Source organism: Oncorhynchus masou, chromosome 31, assembly GCF_036934945.1.
Source record: "Oncorhynchus masou masou isolate Uvic2021 chromosome 31, UVic_Omas_1.1, whole genome shotgun sequence".
NCBI lineage: Eukaryota > Metazoa > Chordata > Actinopteri > Salmoniformes > Salmonidae > Oncorhynchus > Oncorhynchus masou.
Window position 1 is genome coordinate 52,065,045 of NC_088242.1, and position 19,725 is coordinate 52,084,769.

General features: G+C 44.0%; 1 pseudogene; it reads left to right on the forward strand.

The window, feature by feature from the left end:
• The first annotated feature begins 3,817 nt into the window (after positions 1–3,817).
• LOC135524963 (cryptochrome-2-like) overlaps positions 3,818–19,725 on the forward strand; it is a 51,381-nt pseudogene continuing 35,473 nt past the window's right edge.

Below are 19,725 nucleotides of genomic sequence, written 5' to 3' on the forward strand. Positions count from 1 at the left end.
CCAGATCTCAACCCCATATAAAATCTTTGGAGTGAGTTGAAAGTCCGTGTTGCCCAGCAACAGCCCCAAAACATCACTGTTCTAGAGGAGATCTGCGTGGAGGAATGGGCCAAAATACCAGCAACAGTGTGTGGAAACCTTGTGAAGACTTACAGAAAAACCTTTGACCTCTGTCATTGCCAACAAAGGGTATATAACAAAGTATTGAGAAACTTTTGTTTTTGAACAAATACTTATTTTCCACCATAATTTGCAAATACATTTGTTAAAAATCCTACAATGTTATTTTGGGGATATTTTTTTTCTTATTTTGTCTGTCATAGTTGAATTGTACCTATGATGAAAATTACAGGCCTATCTCATCTTTTTAAGTGGGAGAACTTGCACAATTGGTGGCTGACTAAATACTTTTTTGCCCCACTGTATATAACACTCTGTAGAGGTATCAAGACTCAGATGCAGACAGTTCGAGTCACAGATGTTTATTGACCAAACAGGTGGCAGGCAAAAGACAGAGGTCTGTAATCTAAGGCAGATCCAATAAGTGTAACGATATTAGTCGTGAGAAGGAGAGGAGGACCAAAGCGCAGCCTGGTAAGAGTCCATATTTTTTATAAAATAACTGAACACTGAACAAAACGACAAACGAACAGTCCTGTACGGTGAATGAAAAAACACTGAAGAGAAAATAATCACCCACAAAACACAGGTGAGAAAAGACTACTTAAGTATGATTCTCAATCAGAGACAACGAACGACACCTGCCTCTGAGAACCATACCAGGCCAAACACATAAACGCAACATAGAAAAACGAACATAGACTACCCACCCCAACTCACTCCCTGACCAAACTAAAACAAAGACATAAAGGAACTAAGGTCAGAACGTGACTATAAGGTACAGAACGGCAGGCAGGCTCGGGGTCAAGGCAGAGGGCAGTAATCCAGTAATCCAGGGCAGTGTCAGGGCAGGCAGAGTTCTTAAAACTGGAAAAACTAGAAAAACAAGGGCAAGAGAGAAACAGGAGTACATGGAAAAAACGCTGGTAGGCTTGACGAGACAAGACGAACTGGCAACAGATAAAAAGAAAACACCGGTATAAACGGAAAGAGGAGACAGAGGGCTGTGAGACAGAGGTTTAATCCTTGATACATGAAACGTGGGATGTATACGAAGGGTGCGGGGCAACAGAAGACGAACAGCAAAGAGGCTAAGGATCTTAGAGATGGGGAAAGGGTAGATAAAATGGGGGGAAAGTTTGGTGGACTCCCCCCGGAGGGGCAGGTCCCGAGTGGACAACCATACCCTCTGCCTGAGACGATAACAGGGAGCCGGGGTCCGGTGGTGGTCCACCTGTTGTCGATACCTGGAGGTGGTCTTGAGAAGAGCAGACCTCTTCCATGTACAGTGACAGCGGCGGATGAACATCTGCATAGAGGGGATGCTGACCTCTTGCTCAGGGAAGAGCGGGGGCTGATAACCCGTTGAACACTCAAAGGGCGAGAGACCAGTGGCCGAACAGGCAAAGGTGTTGAGGGTGTATTCCACCCACACAAGTTGCTGTACCTCAACAAATTGACAACTAGAACGCCAAAGGTCTGCAAGGCTGTAATTGCTGAAAATGGAGGATTCTTTGACGAAAGCAAAGTTTGAAGGACACAATTATTATTTCAATTAAAAATCATTATTTATAACCTTGTCACCGTCTTGACTATATTTCCTATTCATTTTGAAACTCATTTCATGTAGGTTTTCATGGGAAACAATGACACTTCTAAGAGACCCCAACATTTTTAGCGGTAGTGTATAGCGGTAGTGTGACCAGGGACAGTGAGGGACAGGATGTGGTTGAATGAGGCTAGCCGGAGATTGCCGAGGAGTCTTATTCTGGGCACACACGATGCAGGCGGCAATGATCGCGGAAACGTCAGGAACCAAGGTGGTCCACCAAAAACATTGTTGTACAAAGGCCAGGGTCCAATGGGAGCCAGGATGGCAGTCCAGTCGAGAGGAATAAGCCCATTCTAGAAACGGGAAACGATCAGAGTCCGGGACAAACATCCGGTTAGCCGGACCCCACCGTCTGGAAAATGCTGCGCCTCATGGACCTGGTTCTCTATACCCCAGATGAGTGCAGCGGCGAGACAAGCGGTAGGGAGGATTGTCTTGGGTCCGATGGTGTAGCAGCGGGGCTATAGAGGCATGACAGCGCATCCGGCTTCACATTCTTGGATCCCGGGCGGTAGGAAATGGTGAAGTTGAATCGGGTGAATAGCGGAGATATTCCAGGTTCTTGTGATATGTCCATACTATGAATGGGTGTGTAACAATCCGGGTGTCGTGGGTGTGGAGTCAAAGGCAGGAGACAGAGAGTACAATGCTGTGCTCTTTAATGCACTAAACGCACCTCAGGGTGCTAACAATGATCACGGCCCCAAAACACAGGGAATGTCAAAATGACGATTCAAAAAGGCACGACTAGGAACTAACACGTTCCTCTGATACAGAGCAGAAGGTTACAAAGAATAATCCCGCACAACAACCAGGCGGGCCGGCTGTCTAATAAAGACAAACTAATCATACACACAGGTGCTACCAATAAACATACAAGGAGGGGGAGAAAAGACAATCAGTGGCAGCTAATAGGCCTGTGACGACGACCGCCGAGCGCCACCCGACCGGGAAGGGAAACCACCCTCAGTCGGACTCGTGACAGGGTGTTCCGCCCATTCTAACCACTGCCTCCACCCCCCCCCCCCCAACGCCATCTCCGCAGTGAGTAGTTCTTGGTTATCCATGTCCTAACTCCTTTCCGTTGTATTGAGACAATTGGAGAGAAAAGCGCAGGGATGCAGTTTTTGGTCTTGGGTCGAACGCTGGGGCAGGACAGACTTCACTCCAATGTCTGAGACGTCGACCTCCACCACGAACTGCCGGGACAGATCCGGATGGATTAGGGTGGGGCGGTAATGAATTGGTACTTGAGGTGTGTCCGGTATGCAGCTGGAGACCACATAAACGGGACCTTTGGAGAGGTGAGTGCTGAAATGGGGGAAGCCAGGGTACTGTAACTCAGATGAACCGGCGGTAGAAATTGGCAAACCCCAGGAAACGTTGCAACTGCACTCTGGGGGTGGGTTGCGGCCAATCCACAACCACTCTCACCTTTCCAGGATCCATCTGTATGTTCCCTGCAGTTATGATGTATCCAAGGAAGGAGATGGAGCGATGGAATTCACATTTCTTCACTTTGACGAACAGCTGCTTCTCCAGAAGACGCTGGAGGACTTGTCGGACATGGAGGATATGTTCTTGAGTCGAGTAGGAGTGGGAAAAAAGGAGAATGTCATTGAGGTAGACAAACACGAACCGGTTCAACATGTCACGGAGAAGATGGTTAACCAGGGCCTGGAACAGATAGGAGTTCCGAAGGTCCAACTTGGAGAAAATAGTAGCCCCATGGAGAAGCTTGAAAGCCAAGGAGATAAGTGGAAGCTGGTAACGTTTTTAACTGTGATGTCATTCACTTCCCGGTAAACGATACATAGGCGAAGGGCTTTGTCCTTCTTCTCCACAAAGAAGAACCCTGTGCCGGTTGAAGAGGCTGAAGGATGGATACCCCCTGCAGCCAGGGAGTCCTCAATGTATGTCTCCATCGCCTTGGTCTCTGCACCCGATAGGGAATAAAGCCGCCCCCTGAGGCAGTGTTGTGCCTGGTAGAAGGTAGATGGCACAGTCATAGGGCCGATGTGGAGTTAGCGAGGTGGCATGGGCCTTGCTGAAAACCTCCTGGAGGTCCTGGATACTTCCGCGGGAATGGCGGAGAAGTCCGGGGATTTTCCCAGGCCCACAGGAAAACGTCCCAGGGCAGGCTGTGCTGACTTCAGGTAATGAGCATGGCAGAATGGGCTCCAATCCTTGATCGAAACCCCAGTCCAGTCAACAAGGGGATTGTGTCTCTTGAGCCATGAAAACCCCAACACCACTGGTACCTGAGGGGATTCGATAAGTAGAAACTGTATCGACTCGCTGTGGTTGCCTGACACTCGCAGGTTGATAGGAACCGTGTTTTGGGTGACTCTGTGTTAAGACGATTTTTATGAATACGACTAAAGTCCTGTGTGGCTCAGTCGGTAGAGCATGGCGCTTGCAACGCCAAGCGTCGTGGGTTCGATTCCCGCTGGGGCCACCCATATGTAAAAGTAGTGGCCCCAGCCGACTTGTAAGTCGCTTTGGACAAAAGCGTCTGCTAAATGGGATATATAAATTATGTATACATTTTAAATCAAAACTATGACTAAACAGAATACTACTATGTTACTGTATGGATGTATTAATCTTATTATAATCATAATACTGAATGTAATGTGTGTAGTTTTTGTCCAGAATTAGAAGGACTGTCTGTTCCTTGTTAGAAACGAATGGAGCTATCGTCAGGACTGTCTGTTCCTTGTTAGAAACGAATGGAGCTATCGTCAGACTGGCTGGAATGCTGTGTTCCTTACAGGACATCCTGTCTCTACCAAGTGAGGGGAGAGGCCTTGGGCTTGTAGTAGATTGCTTAACAGGTGGCAGACAATGTGGGAAGGCTTGTGAACTATATTGCCATTATATCGGAGAGAAGCAGGAGCAGCATTTAAAACGCTATGACGAAATGTGATATAAACCAATGTACATTATATTATGATCAGTACTCTCGAGAATAAACGCTTTTGATTGATTTTGAGACTGGTCTCTGTCCATTTTATACAAATAAGTATCTTACAAATTCTTAGAAATGGGCACAGTGTTTAAATTGAATAGGTTGATGAACAAATAGGAACATAATTCCTTTAACACTCTGCCAAACTAACGCCCATACAGCGCTCTGATGTCCATGGGAATGGAGAGGGGCTGAGTGGGGATTTCCAGCTCAGGCACTAAGGTAGCGTCCATAAAACTCTTATCGGCCCCAGAGTCAATGAATAACCGGAGAGATTTGGACCGGTCACCACACAGCAGGATGGCATGGAGAGGGATACGAGTAAGGAGAGACAGGACATCCTCCGTAATGCCCATCAGCGTACTCACACCTCCTGATGAGCCGGGTCTTTTTACAGGACAAGTAGAAATGTGAAGTCCTGTAGTCCTACGATACAGACAGCTGTTGGTGTTCAGTCTGTGTAACCGTTTGGCAGAAGACAATCTAGCTCTCCCAAGTTGCATAGGCTCAGGGGAGGAGGCGAGTCGGCAGATCTAGTTGATTCCCGGAGGATCTCGGGTAACCTCGGTTTCTCAATGTAGACGCCAAGGACTTCCGGGATTCCTCGATATGAGATGGGATCCATGGATGAGCGAGGGGGAGTGGGAACAGACCTCCCATCGATCAGGATGGTCAAGGCGATGAGAGAGTCGAGATTGATGGCAACTCCCGGGCTGCGAGCTCATCTTTCACCTCCTCCGATAACCTGTGAAGAATTGAATGGTTATCGAATGGCTTCTAGGTTCCAGGCACTCTCGGCGGCCAAATTGCAGATATCGACCACATAGTCTGCCACACTATGGGAGTCTTGGCGTAGCCGGAGTAGCTTCCGAGCAGCATCTCTTCCTGATAATGGAGAATCAAACACTTTCTTCACCCCCACAATAAACTACTCTGGACTGAAACACACAGTGGCATGTTGCTCCCACACCGCAGCTCTCCCGGACAACAGTGTTATAAGGTACGCTACCTTCGAGCAGTCCTAGGGAAAGGAAAAGAGCTGTAGCTCAAAGAATAGGGAGCACTGAGAGAGAAACAACCGACAGGTCCCTGAATCTCCAGCGAAGCATTCTGGACGAGGTGAGCGGAGTTCTTGGGAAGTCGGGGTGGGCTGGGGGGATGCGCTGCTGACAGCAGGGGTACTGATAGGCTGGAAGGTTACGGTAGTGTCTGGCTGTCTAACAGACAATCTGTGGACTTGCTCCAGCAATGTATAGAATGCACAGTCGTGGCGTTCCACCAAGGTCTGGAATCCTTCCATGGTTAAATAAAGGGGAAATAAATATACAGTGGGGAGAACAAGTATTTGATACACTGCCAATTTTGCAGGTTTTCCTACTTACAAAGCAAGTCTGCTATTTTTATCATAGGTACACTTCAACGGTGAGAACAAAAATCCAGAAAATCACATTTGTATGATTTTTAAGTAATTATTTTGCATAGAATAGAATCAAGTCATTTGAGAAACCTAGGCTATTGAGTCTGTCGATAAGAATGTGGTGATTGACAGAGTCGAAAGCCTTGGCCAGGTCAATGAATACAGCTGCACAGTATTGTCTCTTTTTGATGGCGGTTATGATATCATTTAGGACCTTGAGCAAGGCTGAAGTGCACCCATGACCAGCTCTGAAACCAGATTACATAGCGGAGAAGGTACGGTGGGATTTGAAATGGTCGGTGATCTGTTTGTTGACTTGGCTTTCGAAAGACCTTTGAAGGGTAGGGTAGGATAGAAATAGGTCTTTAGCAGTTTGGGTCTAGAGTGTCGGGGGGATGACCGTGGCAGCATTCCAATCTTTGGGGATCTCAGATGATACAGAAAAGAGGTTGAACATTCTAGTAATAGGGGTTGCAACAATTTCGGCGGATCATTTTAGAAAGAGAGGGTCCAGATTGACTAGCCCGGCTGATTTGTAGGGTTCCATATTTTGCAGCTCTTTCAGAACATCAGCTATCTGGATTTGGGTGAAGGAGAAATGGGGGAGGCTTGTGCAAGTTGCTGTGGGGGGTGCAGGGCTGTTGACCGGGGTAGGGGTAGCCAGGTGGAAAGCATGGCCAGCCGTAGGAAAATGCTTATTGAAATGATCAATTATCGTGGATTTATCGGTGGTGACAGTGTTTCCTAGCCTCAGGGCAGTGGGCAGCTGGGAGGAGGTGCTCTTATTCTCCATGGATTTTACAGTGTCCCAGAACTGCCAATTTCTATTTGAAAAAGCTAGCCTTGCTTTCTTAACTGCCTGTGTATATTGGTTCCTAACTTCCTTGAAAAGTTGCATATCACGAGGGCTTTTCGATGCTAATGCAGTACGCCACAGGATATTTTTGTGCTGGTTAAGGACAGTCAGGTCTAAAGTGAACCATGGGATATATCTGTTCCTGTTTCAACTGTTTTTTGAAGAATAACCAGGCATCCTCTACTGACGGAATGAGGTCAATATCCTTCCAGGTTGATTAGAAAGGCCTGCTCGCTGAAGTGTTTTTGGGAGCGTTTGACAGGGAAGAGGGGTTGTTGCTTGACCCCAGACACATTACAAACGCAGGCAATGAGGCAGTGATCGCTGAGATCCTGGTTGAAGACAGCAGAGGTGTATTTGGAGGGCAGGTTGGTTAGGATGATATCAATGAGGTTGCAAATGTTTACGGATTTGGGGTTGTACCTGGTAGGTTCTTTGATAATTTGTGTGAGATTGAGGGCATCAAGCTTAGATTGTTGGATGGCCGGGGTGTTAACCTCTAGTGTCGAGCAATCCCGTATCCGGGAGCGTAATCATAGCCTCAAGCTCATTAGCATAACGCAATGTTAACTATTCATGAAAATCGCAAATGAAATGAAATAAATATATTGGCTCACAAGCTTAGCCTTTTGTTAACAACACTGTCATCTCAGATTTTCAAAATATGCTTTTCAACCATAGCTACACAAGCATTTGTGTAAGAGTATTGATAGCTAGCATAGCATTAAGCCTAGCATTCAGCAGGCAACATTTTCACAAAAACAAGAAAAGCATTCAAATAAAATCATTTACCTTTGAATAACTTTGGATGTTTTCAATGATGAGACTCTCAGTTAGATAGCAAATGTTCAGTTTTTCCAAAAATATTATTTGTGTAGGAGAAATCAGTCCGTTTTGTTCATCATGCTTGGCTAAGGAAAAAAAACGAAAATTCAGTTATTACAACGCCAAACCTTTTTCCAAATTAACTCCATAATATCGACAGAAACATGGCAAACGTTGTTTAGAATCAATCCTCAAGGTGTTTTTCACGTATCTATTCGATGCTAAATCATTCGTGGCAGTTGCCATTCTCCTCTGAACCAAATGGAAAAGTGGACGCAGCTGGAGATTGCGCAATAATTTCGACGGAGGACACCAAGCAGACACCTGGTAAATGTAGTCTCTTATGGTCAATCTTCCAATGATATGCCTACAAATACGTCACAATGCTGCAGACACCTTGGGGAAACGACAGAAAGTGTAGGCTCATTCCTGGCGCATTCACAGCCATATAAGGAAACATTGGAACACAGCACATTCAAAATCTGGGGCTTTTCCTGAATGAAATTTCATCTTGGTTTCGCCTGTAGCATTAGTTCTGTGGCACTCACAGACAATATCCTTGCAGTTTTGGAAACGTCAGAGTGTTTTCTTTCCAAAGCATATGTCAATTATATGCATAGTCGAGCATCTTTTCGTGACGAAATATCTTGTTTAAAACGGGAACATTTTTTATCCAAAAATTAAAAGAGCGCCCCCTATATCGAAGAAGTTAAGCATGTCCCCGTTTAGGTCACCTAAAAGCATGAGCTCTGAAGATAGATTGGAGGCAATCAATTCACATATGGTATCCAGGGCACAACTGGGGGCAGAAGGTGGTCTATAGTAAGTGGCAATGGTGAGAGAATTGTTTCTGAAATGGTGGATTTTTAAAAGTAGAAGCTCAAATTGTTTGGGCACAGTCCTGGATAGTAAGACAGAACTCTGCAGGCTCTCTCTACAGTAGATTGCAACTCCGCCCCTTTGGCAGTTCTATCTTGCCGGAAAATGTTATAGTTAGGGATGGAGATTTCAGGGTTTTTGGTGGTCTTCCTAAGCCAGGATTCAGACACGGCTTGGACATTCGGGTTGGCAGAGTGTGCTAAAGTAGTGAATAAAACAAACTTAGGGAGAAGGCTTCTAATGTTAACATGCATGAAACCAAGGCTTTTACGGTTACAGAAGTCAACAAATGAGAGTGCTTGGAGAATGGGAGTGGAGCTAGGCACTGCAGGGCCTGGATTAACCTCTACATCACCAGAGGAACAGTGGAGGGGTAGGATAAGGGTACAGCTAAAGGCTATAAGAATTGGTCGCCTAGTACGTTCGGAACAGAGAGTAAAAGGAGCAGATTATTGGCCACGGTAGAATATATGCGTGATCAGGGGTATATTCATTCTGCCAATTCTGTCGAAAAATGTTTCTTAAACAGAAGCAAAAGAAACGGGGACAAAAATACCTGAATTTGTCCAATAGAAACTCTCAGGGGATCCTGTTTCCTACTAACAATGTCTGCAGTATCATGGTCTGCCTAGTACCTCCATGGCTTCAATGAGAGGTGGCAGTCGTTCCCCCCTGAGGCTAACATACTGACTTTCTCTGTAGTCATGGTTACTCACCACACTCTAGCCCACTAATATCTGGTTTAATGTAAACTGGACTTACCTTGAACTGTCCCTCATTACAACAAAAACATGGTAATAAGACTGTCACCTGATCTTTACTATCAGAGGCTTCACATCCACATCCTGGTTCAACCCTAACCCTAGCCTCAACCACAGCCCTAACCCTAGCCTCAACCACAACCCTTCCACTAATCCTAGCTTAATATCCAGATCACGGTTCAACCTACTTTTCTCTTTAGACCTGTAAGGTGCTGGAGCTCGCCTCTGCCTGGCTCTCCTTTTATTTTTTTTATTTTTTTATTGAACCTTAATTTAACTAGGCAAGTCAGTTTTAAGAACAAATTCTTATTTTACAATGAGGCCTACCCCGGCCAAACCCTCCCCTAACATGGACGACGCTGGGCCAATTGTGCTCTGCCGTATGGTCCGTCTCAATTTAACCACTGGAAACGGCATACGTTTTTAGTGATAGACAACCTCTGTCATAGAGACATGTAATAAATCACCTATGTGTTCCCTGGCAAAGACAACCCAACCCTGGCAAGACATGAAATACAGCTAATGTAGCATGGAAACACAAGCACCTGTTCTCCCACAAGGAGGAGGAGGTAGAAGGAAGAAAGAGGAGAAGAAGTTGGAGGAATCTTAACTTTAAGGTGTGGAATTCAAGGTAATTTTGTGTTCAATCACATTGTTCTTTGAAAATCACACACTGTTTCCTGTAATAAAATTCAATTATGCATAATTTCATATAATATGTGATTGTCATCAGTGATTTTTCTTGCTGAGATAAGGGAATACTTTTGCTTTGCATATACTCTTTGATCTACAGCAGATTGTCTAGCAAAAGGAACAATAGAAACCTGCATAGTGCATGCATAGGCTTGCAATATTCCCTGCATACTGATTGCTTTTACATAAAAAATACATAAAGAAGACTAGCCAAATGCACCAATTGTTGAGTATTACCGAATTCTTAGACAGCTCTGCACTAAATTTTATCTAACAAGTTATGCTTATCTTGTCGTACAGGGCAGCCCAAGGTACCTTAAACTCTGCCTTTCATCTACTACATTCAGAGAAGTTGCATTTACTATTATATAATGTGATCGCATCTCAGATAAAAGTCCAAATGTCATCAGCTCCAGGATCTGTGAAATCAAGTTTAATTCACAGTGTTTAGCTGCTCTGAAGAAAAATAACTGTGTTACAGAAATAAGGAGACCGCCTTATCTCCTAACTTTATATGACAAGCTATTCATCATAATCCACCGTGGAATATATTATTCGTTCAGGATGGAGGGAATAGGTGGGAGGAATATAGTTACTAAATGGGATCAATATTCCTCAAATGTTTCCCTCTTTGAAGTGTAGGAAAAGGGAACAGTCTGAAAATCAATAACATCTTATGGTTCAAGATAGGAATTTGGGGAATTCATTTTTGGTATTAAAAATATATTTGCAAAGAAGCAGAGAGGTTGTGACTGTGTACTTTTCATTCTCCATTTTGCCAATCTCAGAGAGATTATGGGAATCACCGTATTAGCATGCATTGAAAGATACTGTACTTTCTGTTCACTCTTGATATAGCCCAATGCATTAAAAAGGGATTACCGAAATTGAAGGATTAACAAAATTGAAGAGATATCATCATCCCTGATAGTTCAAATACACAAAAAAAGTAAAGTTTCAATGATGAAGACAAAGTCATATAAAAATGCATATAAAATACACATGGACCTGAGATACATCATAAAATACACTAAAATACACAAGTACACAAAAGAATATATGCTTAAACACAACTGAATGCATTAGACAACATTTGATTGACAGTTTGAGGCATCCTTCTTTAGTAATTAAACAGTGACAATCAGCATGCTCTGTTTTCATTGTTAATAATGAATCTCAACAGAGGAACACTGTCATATAAGGGGGCCTAAGTGGGCCATCAAGTCATATAGTTATACAGCCAGTGATTATACAGTAGATTTGTATTTGTGATTACATTGTTTTTTAAGCAAACTATATTCATAGTAGGGGTGTCATGCACCACCCAAAATCTGAGGGGTCACAATGTACACTATATACAGAAAAGTATGAGGACATTTTCAACCACACCAATTGCTGACAATTGTATAAAATTGAGCACACACCCATGCATTGAGCACACAGCCACAGCCAAATATCCATAGACAAACATTGGCAGTAGAATGGCCTTACTGAAGAGCTCAGTGACTTTCAAATTGGCACCGTCAAAGGATGCCACCTTTTCTAACAAGTCAGTTAGTCAAATTTCTGCACTGCTAGAGCTGCCCCGGTAAACTGTACTGTAAGTGCTGTTATTATGAAGTGGAAACACCTAGGAGCAACAATGGCTCAGCCACAAAGTGGTAGGCCCTAAAAGCTCACAGAACGGGACCGCTGAATGCTGAAGCACGTAGCGCGTAAAAATCGTCTGTCCTCCATTGCAACACTCATTATCAAGTTCCAAACTGCCTCTGGAAGAAAATTCCAGACAAGAAATGTTCACCAGGGGCTTCATCAAATGGATTTCCATGGCCGAGCAGCCGCACACAAGCCTAAGATAATGATGTGCAATGCCATGTGTCAGCTGGAGTGGTGTAAAGCTCGCCGTCATTGGACTCTGGAGCAGTGGAAACACGTTAAAGTGAAATTATGTTATTTTGAATTTATTTACACAATTATTAAAAATGAAAAGCTGAGACCTCCCGACTGGCGCAGCAGTCTTAGGCATTACATCGCAGTGTTGAGGCATGACTAAAGCCTGGGGTTTGATCACAGCCGGCCGTGACCGGGAGGCACATAGGGCGGCATACAATTGGCCTTGCTCCGGGTTAGGGGAGGATTTGGCCAGGGGGCTTTCCTTGGCTCACCGCGCTCCAGTAACTCCTTGTGGCGGTCTGGGCACCTGCAAGCTGTTGAGTGGTGTTTCCTTGGTGCGGGTCATGTTCCGTAGGATGCATGACTTGATCTTTGCCGCTCCTGAGCCCATGGGGAGTTGCAACGATGAAACAAGATCATAATTGGATCGCAATTGGATATCATGAAATTGGTAAAACGACAACGAAGCTGAAATATCTTGAGTCAATAAGTATCAATGTCAATGCCAATGTCACAAAGTGCTGTACAGAAACCCAGTCTAAAACCCCAAACAGCAAGTAATGCAGATGTAGAAGCATGGTGGCTAGGAAAAACTCCCTAGAAAGGCCGGACCCTAGGAAGAATCCTAGAGAGGAACCAGGTTCTGTGGGGTTGCCAGTCCTCTTCTGGCTGTGCCGGGTGGAGATTATAACAGAAGATGGCCAAGATGTTCAATCATTCATAGATGACCAGCAGGGTCAGATAATAATAATCACAGTGGTTGTAGAGGATGCAACAGGTCAGCACCTCAGGGGTAAATGTAAGTTGGCTTTTTACAGCCGATCATTCAGAATTAGAGACAGCAGGTGCGTCAGAGAGAGAGTCCTTAACAGCAGGTCCGGGACGAGGTTGCACATCCAGTGAACAGGTCAGGGTTCCAGAACATTTGAAACTGGAGCAGCAGCATGACCAGGTGGACTGGGGACAGCAAGGAGTCATCCGGCCAGATATTCCTGAGACATGGTCCTAGGGCTCAGGTCCTCCGAGAGAGAGAATGAAAAAGAGAGAAAGAGAGAATTAGAGAGAATACTTAAATTCACACAGGACACCGGATAAGACGGGAGAAATACTCCAGATATAACAGACTAGCCCCCCGACACAAACTACTGCAGCATAAATACTGGAGGCTGAGACAGGAGAGGTCGGGTGACACTGTGTCCCTGTCTGACAATACCCCAGGACAGGGCCAAACAGACAGGATATAACCCCACCCACTTTGACAAAGCACAGCCCCCACACCACTAGAGGGATATCTTCAACTACCAAACTACTACCCTGTGTCAAGGCCGAGTATAGCCCACGAAGATCTCCCTCACGGCATGAACCCAAGGGGGGCACCAACCCGGACAGCAAGATCACGTCAGTGACTCAACCCACTCAAGTGACGCACCCCTCGTAGGGATGGCATGGAAGAGCACCAGTAAGCCAGTGACTCAGCGCCCATAATAGGGTTAGAGGCAGAGAATCCCAGTGGAGAGAGGGGAACCGGCTAGGTAGAGACAGCAAGGGCGGTTCGTCGCTCCAGTGCCTTTCCGTTCACCTTCACACCCCTGGGCCAGACTACACTCAATCATAGGACCTACTGAAGAGATGAGTCTTCAATAAAGACTTAAAGGTTGAGACCAAGTCTGTGTCTCTCACATGGATAGGCAGACCATTCCATAAAAATGGAGCTCTATAGTAGAAAGCCCTGCCTCCCACGGTTTTCTTAGAAATTCTAGGGACAGTAAGGAGGCCGGCGTCTTGTGACCGTAGCGTACGTGTAGGTATGTACGGCAGGACCAATTTTCCACGCCTTTGATATGGCAAGCTTAAATAAGTTCAAGAGTCAAATTAATGTGCTTAACACGTCGCATCGACTCCCTCTTTGTGCAATAATAGTGTTTCAAATTATTTTTGAATGACTATCTCATCTCTGTACCGTCTCTCAGTCAAGGAGTGAATTTCAAACACATATTCAACCACAAAGACCGGGGAAGTTTTCCAATGCCTCGCAAAGAAGGGCACCTATTGGTTTATGTAAAAAATTAAAAAGCAGACAATGAATATCCCTTTAAGTATGACAAATGTATTAATTACACTTTGGATGGTGTATCAATACACCTAACTCAGTTGCCGGAGAGGAAGGAAACCGTTTAGGAATTTCACTATGAGGCCAATGGTGACTTTAAAACAGTTACAGAGTTTAATGACTGTGATAGGTGAAAACTGAGGATGGATCAACAACATTGTAATTACTGCACAATACTAACATAAATGACAGAGTGAACAGAAGGAAGCCTGTACAAAAATATGCATCCTGTTTGTAATAAGGCTCTAAAGTAAAACAGAAAAAAATGTGGCAAAGAAATTAACTTTTTATTTTTGGGTACATCACTGAGTACCACTCTTCATATTTTCAAGCGTGGTGGTGGTTGAATCATGTTATGGGTATGCTTGTCATCTGCAAGGACTAGGGAGCTAAGCACAACCAAAATCCTAGAGGAAAACCTGTTTCAGTCTGCTTTCCAACAGACACTGGGAGACAAATTCACCTTTCAGCAGGACAATAACCTAAAAACAAAAGGCCAAATATACACTGGAGTTGCTTACGAAGACGACATTGAATATTCCTGAGTGGCCTAGTTACAGTTTTGACTTAGATCGGCTTGAGAATATATGGCAAGAATTGAAAATGGCTGTCTAGTAATGAACAACAACAAACTTGACAGAGCTTGAAGGATTTTTAAAAGAATAATGACCAAATATTGTACACTAGGTGTGCAAAGCTCTTAGAGATTTACCCCCAAAAGCTGTCCCCATAAATTGGATACACTCGCCACCTGGTGGTTAAATCAACTCACACCTGAAACAAAATAGTGTAACTGTACATTTCTCCATCATTTTCTCTCTTGATGGGATCTGAATCATGGAAAAAGGGAAGGGGTCTGAATACTTTCTGAATGCACTGTAGCTTGTTTTTGGTCACTGGTTCAGGAATGGCTGAAAAATCACATCATTTATATAAAATTTAAATTTATATAAAATTAACACTACTAATAGCACTGTTGAGATATTTGGAAAACCATAGTCTATCAATCAACAATATAATCATACTTTTAGTAAAAATATTTATCTTTTAAAAAATGCAATTTTACTGGTTCAGAATTTATGCAAAACATCACAGCACTGTTGAAAAATACAGAGGGCAGTTTACAGAGAAAGGTGGGATGGACTGAGAGTAGCTGAGGGGTGGGTTTTTGAGCTCACTTTCCATAATAGTTATGACTGAAAACACAATGTTTAATGTATCTATCTATCAAGATATACTGTCACACCCTGATCTGTTTCACCTGTCTTTGTGCTTGTCTCCACCCCCACCAGGTGTGTCCCATATCCCCTCATTATCCCCTGTGTATTTATACCTGTGTGCTCTGTCTGTTGCCAGTTAGTTTTGTTCGTCAAGCCTACCAGCGGTTTTCCTCTGGCTCCTGTCTTTTCTATAGTTCCTGTTTTCTAGTTTTCCCAGTTTTGACCATTCTGTCTGCCCTGAGCCTGAGCCTACCTGCTGTCCTGTACCTTGCCCCACCACATAGTATTATTGACCTGTTCTAGTAATAAACTTGTGTTACTTCGACACTGTCTGCATCTGGGTCTTCCCCAAAACGTGATATATAATGTACATCAAATATCAAATTACTTTATTCTTACTACATAACTACTGTCAATATTTGTTTTCTTCTAAATGCCATGTATGTAAAATGTGTGTAGAATGTACATGTAACAACAAAAGAAAAAGCTGTAAAAACAATGCTTATTTTGTCCTACAAAGATGGGGGGTGGTGAGGTGGTGGATGGGCCACCCATCTTATAACACATGTCTCCTGCACCACTAGGGGCGTTAAAACTCTCGACTACTTTTATTCTACCCACAGAAACGCATAAGGCCCTTAGTCATCCTACGTTCTGCAAATCTGACCATGAGTCTATTCTCCTGCTTCCTGTTTACAAACAAAAGCTCAAACAAGAAGTACCAGTGACGTGCTCAATGTCCAATGAAGCAGACGCGAGGCTATAATACCTTTTGCGAGTACAGACTGGTATATGTTCCAGGATTCATCTGATAACATTGAGGAGTTTACCACATCAGTCACTGGCTTCATCAATAAGTGCATAGACGACGTCGTCCCAACAATGACTATACGAACATATCCAAACCAAAACCATGGATTATAGGAAATATCTGTGCTGGGCAAAAGGCTAGAGATACCGCTTACAATAAATAACACATAGACATTGACACATACAAGAAAAAACGCTATGACCTCCAACGAGACATCAAAAATGCAAAAAGACAATATAGGAGGAAGGTGGAATCCTATTAAACCGGCTCTGACGCGCATCAGACGATAACGGATTACAAAGGGAAAACCAACCATAAGATGCCCAGTGATGCAGAACTCCCAAACAAGATAAACGGCGTTAATGCTCACTTCGAGGAATACAACACTGAGTCTTGCGTGAAAGCACCTGTTGTTCCAGATGACTGTGTGATCTCGCTCTCAGTGGCCGATGTGAGAAAAACTTTTTAAAAGGTTAACACTCGCAAGGCTGCCAGGCTAGGGTGTGTACTCAAACCATGTGCAGGCCAGCTGGCAAGTGTCTTCACAGACATTTTCATTCTTTCCTTGTTCCATTCTGTAATCCCAACATGTTTTAAGCTGACCACTATTGTCCCTTTTTCCCAATAACTCCAAGGTAACCAGCCTCATTTATTGCTCTCTGTGGCCAATGTGAGTAAAACCTTTAAGCAGTTTCAAATTTCTTACATTTACATTTACATTTAAGTCATTTAGCAGACGCTCTTATCCAGAGCGACTTACAAATTCGTCCACATCACTAAGGACTTGGTCCACACACACCCAGCGCCTATCTTGCACTCTATGCACACTCACGACTTATATACACACTATATACATACTCACACACTACACAATATACTCACACAAAAGTCACACACGTTCACATACACTTCATACGCGCACATATATACATAACACACACATGCATACCGCTCACATCAACACCATTATCACAGAAACCCTAGACCCACTCCAATTTTGCATATTGCCACAACAGATCCACAGATGATAGAAATGAGAGAGATTTCTATTGCACTCCACAATGCCCTTTCCCACCTGGACAAAAGGAACACCTATGTGAGAATGCTATTCATTGACTACAGCTCAGCGTTTAACACCAAGGTACCCTCAAAGCTCATTACTAAGCTAAGGACCCTGGGACTAAACACCTCCCTCTGCAACTGGATCCTGGACTTCCTGACGGGCTGCCCCAGGTGGTGAGGGTAGGTAGCAACACATCTGCCACGTTGATCCTCAACAATGAAGCTCCACAGGGGTGCGTGCCCTCCTGTACTCCCTGTTCACCCACGACTGCATGGCCAGGCACGACTCCAACACCATCATTAAGTTTCCAGACGACACGACAGTGGTAGGCCTGATCACCGACAACGACGAGACAGCCTATAGGGAGGAGGTCAGAGACCTGGCCGGGTGGTGCCAGAATAACAACCTATCCCTCAATGTAACCAAGACTAAGGAGATGATCGTGGACTACAGGAAAAGGAGGACAGAGCATGCCCCCATTCTCATTGACGGGGCTGTAGTGGAGCAGTTTGAGAGCTTCAAGTTTCTTGGTCTCCACATCAACAACAAACTAGAATGGTCCAAGCACACCAAGACAGTTGTGAAGAGGGCACGATTTTTTTATTTAATTTTAATTTTATTTCACCTTTATTTAACCAGGTAGGCAAGTTGAGAGTTCTTATTTACAATTGCGACCTGGCCAAGATAAATCAAAGCAGTTCGACACATACAACGACACAGAGTTACACATGGAGTAAAACAAACATACAGTCAACAATACAGTATAAACAAGTCTATATACGATGTGAGCAAATGAGGTGAGATAAGGGAGGTAAAGGCAAAAAAGGTGGCAAAGTAAATACAATATAGAAAGTAAAACACTGGAATGGTAGATTTGCAGTGGAAGAATGTGCAAAGTAGAAATAAATATAATGGGGTACAAAGGAGCAAAATAAATAAATAAAATTAAATACAGTAGGGAAAGAGGTAGTTGTTTGGGCTAAATTATAGGTGGGCTATGTACAGGTGCAGTGATCTGTGAGCTGCTCTGACAGTTGGTGCTTAAAGCTAGTGAGGGAGATAAGTGTTTCCAGTTTCAGAGATTTTTGTAGTTCGTTCCAGTCATTGGCAGCAGAGAACTGGAAGGAGAGGCGGCCAAAGAAATAATTGGTTTTGGGGGTGACCAGAGAGATATACCGATAAATATATATATACGATATACGATAAAGCCTATTCCCCCTCAGGAAACTAAAAAGATTTGGCATGGGTCCTGAGATTCTCAAAAGGTTCTACAGCTGCACCATCGAGAGCATCCTGACTGGTTGCATCACTGCCTGGTACGGCAATTGCTCGGCCTCCGACCGCAAGGCACTTCTGAGAGTAGTGCGTACGACCCAGTACATCACTGGGGCTACGGTGCCTGCCATCCAGTAACTCAGCACCAGGCGGCGTCAGAAGAAGGCCCTAAAAAGACCCCAGCCACCCCAGTCATAGACTGTTCTCTCTACTCCGCATGGCAAGCAGTGCCATAGTGCCAAGTCTAGGGCAAAAAGGTTTCTCAACAGTTTTTAACCCCAAGCCATAAGACTCCTGAACAGGTAATCAAATGGCTACCCAGACTATTTTTTGCATTGTGTGCCCCCCAACCCCTCTTTTTACGCTGCTGCTACTCTCTGTTTATCATATATGAATAGTCACTTTAACTATACATTCATGTACATACTTCCTCAATTGGGCCGACCAACCAGTGCTCCCGCACATTGGCTAACCGGGCTATCTGCATTGTGTCCCGCCACCCGCCACCCACCACCCGCCAACCCCTCTTTTACGCTACTGCTACTCTCTGGTCATCATATATGCATAGTCATTTTAACCATATCTACATGTACATACCACCATCAATCAGCCTGATTAACCGGTGTCTGTCTGTAGCCTCGCTACTTTTATAGCCTCGCTGCTTTTATAGCCTTGTTTTATTTCTTTACTTACCTATTGTTCACCTAACACCTTTTTTACACTATTGGTTAGAGCCTGTAAGTAAGCATTTCACTGTAAGGTCTACCTACACCTGCTGTGTTCGGCGCACGTGACAAATAAACTTTGATTTGATTTGATTTATCTGTTGTTGCTAAATCATATTCAAAAGATTAGCAGGTTAGGCTGGTTCTGGGGCTAGATTTGTCATAAGTATTTAGTGAAAATAAAATCCAGCCCTGAAAGGAAACGTAGACTTAAAAGTATTAGCATGTCATATCATAAGGCATTGGCATGAAAAATATCATAAGTTACCACTTTTCCTGATTTTCCATTGCCACATAACTGCTGCTTATTCTTTGGGTGTCGAGGACGGGTTGTTGTAAAGCACTCTGCGACAATCATGTTATGAAAAGGGACATATAAATAACATTTGTAAGGAATGATTTTGATGTGCTGCACTGAAGCATTATTTGTTAGAGGATTTGGTCCTTTTTGTTCCTTTCATCATGAATATCTAAAAAGGACTTAGAATGATGTT